The following is an 8,066-nucleotide window of genomic DNA, read 5'->3' on the forward strand; positions in this document are numbered from 1 at the left end:
TGGTATTCAGGTAAATAACATCACATTAAACCTTCATTAAGGAGGGGGGGCATTTTTTTGCAGGCCAGTTGGCAACTTTGCTGGAAAATTCAGTGTGTTTGTGAATTGATTATATTTATTGGGGGGGGGAGTATTTGTGTGAGTGTATGTGCACTCATGCCTGGAAGTCATGGTTGACTTCTGGTGCTTGGATGGTCAGAGAAGTGGCTTGTTACTGCCTGCCTCTGCTGCCAGGCCTAGTATTCCTTGGAGGTTTCCTATCCAAGTATTTGCCAGGGTCTGCCCTGCATAACTTCTGAAATTTCATGAGACTGGGCATGGCTGGGCTATCCAGGTCAGAGGGTGAATTAATTATATTTAGATTCTGATCTGTTGGTGTCGAAGTAATGTTGTAGGGATTGTGGTTTGGATTACGTTGTACATGGCTTTGAATTGTCTTAGTTAAAAAGTATAAATATTTAGTAAATTGCTAAAAATTATCATATTCATCAGAGGTTGAGAAAGTAAAAGCTTTATTTTACATCATTTATGTTCTTTATTTTACATCATTTATGGCCTACCTTTCTCCCAGTACACTATTTCCTTCTCCATTTTATCCCTTTAACAATTCTGTGGGGTAAATTAAGATAAGAGTATATGGCATATTGAGCTTCCATGGCAGAGTATAGATTTGAAACCAGGTCTCCCAGACCCTCATTGAGTAGTAAGAACATAAGAAGCCATGTTGGATCAGGCCAATGGCCCATCCAGTCCAACACTGTGTCACACAGTGGCAAAAAAAATGCCATCAGGAGGTCCATCCATGGGGCCAGGACACTAGAAGCTCTCCTACTGTTGCCCCCCCCTCCCCAAGCACTTAGAATACAGAGCATGACTGCCCCAGACAGTTCCATCAACAGGCTGTGGCTAATAGCCACTGATGGCTCTCTGCTCCATATGTTTATCCAAGTCCCTCTTGAAGCAGTCTTGTTCAACTGTGCCTACAAGTGCCCCATTAACAGTGTGTTCATAAGATATCTACACAGGAGAAGGTCCATCTGATTTTGATGGGACTTCATTTCCAAACAGGCTTACAATTATAACCTCAAGACTGGAACATTTAATTAGGGAGAAAAAAATGTAACTGTTAGAGGTTGTCAAGGGTGCAAAGTTTTCAGTTTCCCAATAAACGCAGAGTCAAATATGGGAAAGTGACATGGTCATGTCTTGGATCACAGGCCAAAAAAAATAGAGAGAAAATAATAAAAACTAGATTGCTATTATATAAATTTAAAACCCTCATAGATAAAACCCTTGTAGATAAATTGCTGTCATCTAAAAGACATTCAGTATACACATTGCTAGAATTTTCCCCACAATGAATATATTAGTTGGTGCTCTCTGTAGCATGGCAAAAATGAGGGAAGGTGCTAGAACAACGAAATACAAACATGTTTAAAAATATTAAACAATTCAACCAATAGGCCAGCAAGAAATCAGCCCTTGGTAAATAATTAGCTACATATTTATGCTGCCATTCCTCAGAAGTACTATGGGTGTTTTGCAAAATTTAAAATGTTATAAACAAGATACACTATTAAAACTGTAGAATACTAGTAACACTTCAACCATATATTAAATAATCAAAAGCCAGTTTGATGTAGTGGTTAAGTGCATGGACTCTAATCTGGGAGAACCAGGTTTGATTCCCCACTCCTCCACCTGCACCTGCTGATATGACCTTGTTCCTCTCAAGAGCAGTTCTGGAAAGAACTCTCTCAGCCCCACCTACCTCACAGGGTGTCTGTTGTGGGGAGAGGATGAGAAAGGAAAGTGTAAGGCAGGGTGGACAGGTGAGAGGTGGTGGTAGGTCTTCATGCTCTCACATCCAGCCAGCTGTGAGAAGATGAAGACCCAGCCTGCTGGCCCCACTCTCTCTCCTCTCCTGCCAGTGCAAGAAGCATGAAGACCCAGCCTGCTGGCCTCACCTCTCTCTACCATCCTGCTTAGCCAAGCAGGATAGGAGACCAAGAGGTGGTGGGTCTTTGTGCTTCTTGCAGCTGGTTGTGAAAGCATGAAGACTGGGCCCAGGGAGGCTGCCCAGGTAGCCAGGATTTTTTTTTTTTTTAGGTCAAGGGGCTTTTTAAAAATTTAAGTGTCCACAAAATTTTTTAAAGCCCCCTGACCTAAAAAAATCTTGGCTGCACTCCTGGTCAGCCCTTTACAGACAGAGAGAGATGCTTGAACATGGACAATGCCTACTTAAGTTTCAAGAGTCAGAAGTGAAGTCAAATAATATATTTTTCTGGGTTTGGGGTCAGTCTCATAAGAGCCCCCCTCCATAGCTATGGGCCTGGGGTAGACATTTATTTCTGATTTCTTTAAAAAAAAAAACCCAAAACCCTGAGATTCTTAAAAAGCTAGAGAGTACATAGCATAATAACCCTGACAACCAGGAGGTTCTCATTAGCTTGAAGGAAGCATTTTCCCAAATCCTGCACTTCTTTGCAATTTCTTTGACTTCCGTTGGCTTCAAAAATTCTTGACAATCAGATTCTAGGACAATGGAGAACCTGGATTTGTGATTCCCATCCACAGAAATGATTTCTTGGGCACATGTCATCATAGGGCCCATTGAGAAGCATTTCACCTTTGCAAAATCCTGCCATTTGCAGGGTGAGCTGTGTGCAGGGGTAGGGGGGGAAACATCATCTCAGAACTTGCCTCGGCTCTCTATACTCAGTCCTGACAGAGCTGCCCCCCCTCAAGGCTGGGGGGTATTGCCTTGGTAACAAAAGCAACGGTTTCCACCATCCTGCATGCAAGTCATTAATCTTTTGCCGGTGGCAGGAGCACCACTCACCCCTAAAAGCATTGCTGAATCTTTAATGATGAAGCGTTCCAGGGAAAGCAAACCCTTCACACAGCTTCATCTTGCAAAGAAACCTCATCAGATTCTCTTACTTTGCTATGTTACAGAAGAAACAAAGCCTAGTTGTTGTCAAAGTGCTGCCAAAATACCACCAAGTCACCCAAACCCAACATTTTCTGGAAGGCCTTTGACTTAAGCCCTTTCTGTCAACGCAGCACTTTAGCGGCTGGTTATCAGCAACAACATTAATGCTTTTGATCACCTCGTGTTCTCTTTTCACTCCAGAGGGCAATTAGCACTCTTCATCACACCTAATCAAATAGAATGTAAATGCAGAAAAGGCGACTTTTGTGCCTTGGTTTCTGTAATGCTGCAACAAACCCAAAAATAAGTGCCTAAAAAAATTCAGTCACAGGCTGCTTTCTTGGGGTAAAAAAGAGGCACTGTGGTTGTGTGTCTCTATGTTTAGGGGGGTGAGCAGCACCTTGTGGGGCTGAAGGCAAGCAGAAAAATGATAAATGACAGTTGTTTCTCCATGGATTATGGATATTCTCTGGCTCCTCATCCACCCCACCCCCCACTACTCTCCCACACAGTAAAGAGAACCTGCAGGGGAGTAAAAACCTGACAGAAGTTCTCAGAGCCAGAATTACTTGAACCACATTTTTCAAATCTAATTCCAGAGCATAATGTGTCTCCGAATAACCCTAAGTGAAGATGTTTCAGATGGTATGAGTAAAGTAACATGAGGATGGTAAATGAAGTTTTAATAGGAATTGTGAAGCCAGTGATTTAGGCAAAAAATTCAGTTCAAATGATTGGGTATGGGTTTGTTTTCAGCCTCACACGGCTGCATTAAAAATGAGAATATAAGAAGAGCCCTGCTCAATCAGACCAGTGGTCCATCTATCCTAGCATCCAGTTTCATGCAGCGTCCAACCAGTTGCCTTGGAGGGACAGCAATCAGGGCAGAATGGACATAGCATCCTGATTTTTAAAAATGTGTATCCCACTTTTCTCCCTAATCAAGGAAAAAGTGGTTTTTTAAACGTCATTCCTCTCTCTTCCACTCAGTCTTCACAACAACAAGCTTGTGAAAGTAGATTGGGCTAAGAGATTGTGATGGACCAAAAGTTGCCTGGTGGGCTTCTATTGCTGAGTGGGAGATTTGAAGCTGGTTGTCCTAGGTCCTAGTCTAACACTAACCACTGTGTCACACTATCCCTCCCAGCACTGGTATTCAGAGGTTTACTGCCTCTGAATATGGAGGTCCCCTTTATTAACCATGGCTTATTGATGGACTTACCCCTCATGAATATGTCTAGAGGGAGCCAGCATGGTGTACCATTTAAGAGCAGTGGACTCTAATCTGGTGAACTGGGTTTGATTTTCTACTCTTCACATGAAGCTTGCAGGTTGACCTTGGGCCATTCACAGTTCTCTCAGAGCCCTTTCAGCCCCACCTACCTCACAAGATGCCTGTTGTGGTGAGAAGAAGGGAAGGTGATTGTAAGCTGGTTTGAAACTCCATAAGGTAAAGGAAAATGGTGTGGAAAAACTTCTCTTCTTCTAACCCCTTTTGAAGTCATCTATGCTAATAGCCATCACTATCTCTATTGGCAGGGAATTACACAATTTAATTACTGATTGAGTAAAGGAGTACTTCTTTTATCTATCCTGAACTTATGCCCATCAGCTTCATTGTGTGCACCCTCAGTTCTGGTATTATGAGAGGGGCAGTAAAAGTTCACTAAGGATGTCCAGAGTTGCAGAGTGGAGGCAGGCAACGGCAAAACACCTCTGAAGTCTCTTGCCCTGAAAACCATATGAAGTCACCATAAGTCAGCTACAACTTGACTGCATTACCACCAATACTCCCTCTAAGCTGTGGACTATTGTGAGCAAAAATTCTACCTTGTGAGCTACTGGCATTAATGTAGTAAATTACTACATAAATTAGTTTGCTTTGGAGCCGTTTTTCCTGAGCTAAGACAAAAATGTGTAAGTCAGAGGCTAAAAAACTCAGCTAGCTCACTCTAACTCAGCTTAGAGGGAACAGTGATTACCACCACCACCGCCTACTTTTCCCACCCCGTGCATGATTTTATAAACTTTGTTCATACCCCCAATCATTTTTATCTAAGACTCTTTAGCTTATCTTCATAAGAACATCTGACCATTACAGTATTGCCTTGACTTTTCTAGCAGAGGGTTGGGGTTTTTTTGATGGCTAGGGCAACCTGTCAGCTAATACTTGTGACAGCAAGACACATTTACACATGCTGAATTTTTATTATTCAGATGCTGACAACAGAAGATCCCATATGCTATTTAGCAGGGACAGAAGGGAGAAGGCAGGGGGATCATGGGAAGAAACTCTCTTCACCATAAGCATAAGGAATCAGACGGGGTGGGTGAGACTATTACATTTACTGCCTTCTCTTATTTGCAAGCACTTTTTTAGGTTGATCCAGGTGGGCAGCCATATTGGTCTGAAACAATAGAACAAAACTTTGTTGGTCTTAAAGGTACTACTGGACCCCAACTTTTTTAGGTTGATTACTTATCATAAGTTGATAGTGTTGGAAGAGATATGGCTACTTTGTGAGACATGCTTAATGTGTGAAGTAGCCCTTGATACATTCATAAGCACATAAGTAATGCTTTTGGTCTTGGATTTTGCTCTGGACCAGAATGACTACCTGTAACCTCTTTCTCCATATGCACTAGAACATCAAGTGCACCTTATTTTCAACTGGGTCTATGTTACTGACCATTCTCCCTACACCAGTAGTTTCAGGAGAAATTTCCACATTCCCTGGTTAATTATAGATTGCAATGGAGGTTCCACTTTTAATTTTTATCATGTGTATGTGAAGGGTTGTCAAGTCACAGCTGACATATGGCATCTCTGTAGAGTTTTCAAGGCAAGGGACGTCAGAGGTGGTTTGCCATTGCCTACCTTTACATAGCAACCCTAGATTTCCTTGGTGGTCTCCCATCCAGGTACCAACCGGGACTGACCTTGCTTAAATTGTGAGATCTTTTGAGACTGGGCTAATCCGGGCCATCTAAATCAGGGCACTTTTTTATCATACAGGTTCATTTGTTTCCTCCTATTTTATTTTTGTCTCTCCACTCCCTCGTCTTCCCTTTCCCTTTCCCCCTGTCTCTGGCTCTGGGGCCTTAATTTGGGAAATTCTCATCAGCACCCAGCTCTGGTATCTTCTTGAGGGCGGGTTATGGGATGAAGATCAGATAAAGGTATGTCTGAGTAGGAGCAGAGTCCATTTGCTTTTATGACTTAACAACAGAGAATCTTTACATACTGGGGAAACTGCTTCAAGAACAGATAGTGGTGTTTAAAGAGAAACTTGATCAGCAGTGTCTCTTCTTCTGGAAGTTAAGTGAAAAGAAATAATAAACAGCAACACAAAATAAAATATTCCTTTGCCTCTGGTGTTATCCCATTGTGGGCTGAGAGTCAGCAATGGAAGACCAGCACCCTAGAGAAAGCCAATGCCTCTGTCAAGTCTGTTCCTAGCCGCCACTGAAGAATCACTTGGGTCCTTTCCTCTGCATACGATAATTGGCTGGTATAATGAGAAAGAATAGAGCCAGAACCCATTTACAAATGCATGCAAGGCGAGGATCTTCTGGGAGACTCTAGCCTGGAAAGTGTGAGCATCATTTATCAGATAGATTGCTGTTAGAGTGGAGCTATAAGAAACCTTTTGTATGCTTATGGGATTGGAACTGATAAACACATTAAATAACATGACTTTATTAAGCAAAGCTGCCTCCCAGGCCGGCTTGTTTGAGATCAGATGCTCTCAGCTATGAGAATGATGCCAGTTCTGTTCTATTATTTTTTTTAAGGATTTTTTTGAAGTTGTTCTTTTTCTTTTTTAAAATTCCCTCAATCAAGAAATATCTTTGATCACTGCAGCTGTATTCATGAGTTTGTAACTTGTTTGCCTGATAATCTCTGTGTTTTCCTAAACCATGTCTGAATCCTGACAGCTAACAAGGCTGTTTGGGGCAAGACGTCTGTATGAGCATTGTGAAAATGCTCATTCTAGGGGGATTCTAACCTTCATAAAATGCTGCCACAGCAACTTGAGCACTTATATACAAACGGCAGCTCACTCACTGGACTGGCATTTATACTTGCTAATTTTGCATGAGCCTAAATAGGACTATTCATGTGAATAATCAAATAATTACTACCCACCATGCAGCAGCAGGCCCTGTAACCAACCAAGGTAAAATGCTAATACTTCCCCTCCCTCCCCCAGCTAGAATGAGAGGACTGGATACTGTTCTGGGTGACTGTATGAGGTGGTTGTTTTTAACCTTTCAGTTCTGACTCCCAATGATAATTGGACAGGGGAATACAGGCTTGCCTTGCAAATGGAAACTTAATGGTCCAGTCTTAAAACTTCCTCGGCCAGCAAACGGGGGCTTACATGGAGGGAATATACTGCTTGCAACATCAGCGCAGTGTCATAACATGTATCCCATTGCAGTTATGCTGTGGAAACATCATGCCAGAACTGTAGGCAGATAGAGGCATATCAGGCAAATAAGACCATCCTTGGGCTCAGGATGGGGCTGCTGCCATTAGACAACCATAACCTTCCCTGGTATGAGCTTCACTCATGATCATCTAGAAAACTGGTTTTTATATTCCTATGTCCTGGTGGTGGTGGTAGTGGTGGAAACTGCCATCAAGCTGCAGCTGACGTATGATGACCCTGTAGGATTTTCAAGGGTTAGAGACCAACAGAGGTAGTTTAGCCATTGTCATCTGCTGCATAGTGACCCCGGACTTCCTTGGTGGTCTCCCATCAAAGTACTAACCAATGCCCCAGCTTGGACAACTAACAGCACAGTTTGCAAAACCTCTAATTCTAAGCAGTCTGCCCGATTTCCTTTGTGTAATTCAGGGTTGGCCAAACTTGCTTAACGTAAGAGCCACATAGAATAAATGTCAGATGTTTGAGAGCCACAAGACATGAACATCAGATGTTTGAGAGCCACAAGACAAGGGAAGGAAGGAAAGAAAGAAAATAGATGGGTGGAGGGAGAAGGGAGGGATAGGTGGAAAGAAAGCAACTTTAAATGCATTCTCCAAGCCACTGGCTGGCTTCGCTTGTAGAAGTAATTTAAAGAGACAAATGCCTTCTCCGAACTGGTTGATGGGACAGTGGGG

The sequence above is a fragment of the Heteronotia binoei genome, chromosome 3 (genome assembly GCF_032191835.1).
Source record: "Heteronotia binoei isolate CCM8104 ecotype False Entrance Well chromosome 3, APGP_CSIRO_Hbin_v1, whole genome shotgun sequence".
Taxonomy (NCBI): domain Eukaryota; kingdom Metazoa; phylum Chordata; class Lepidosauria; order Squamata; family Gekkonidae; genus Heteronotia; species Heteronotia binoei.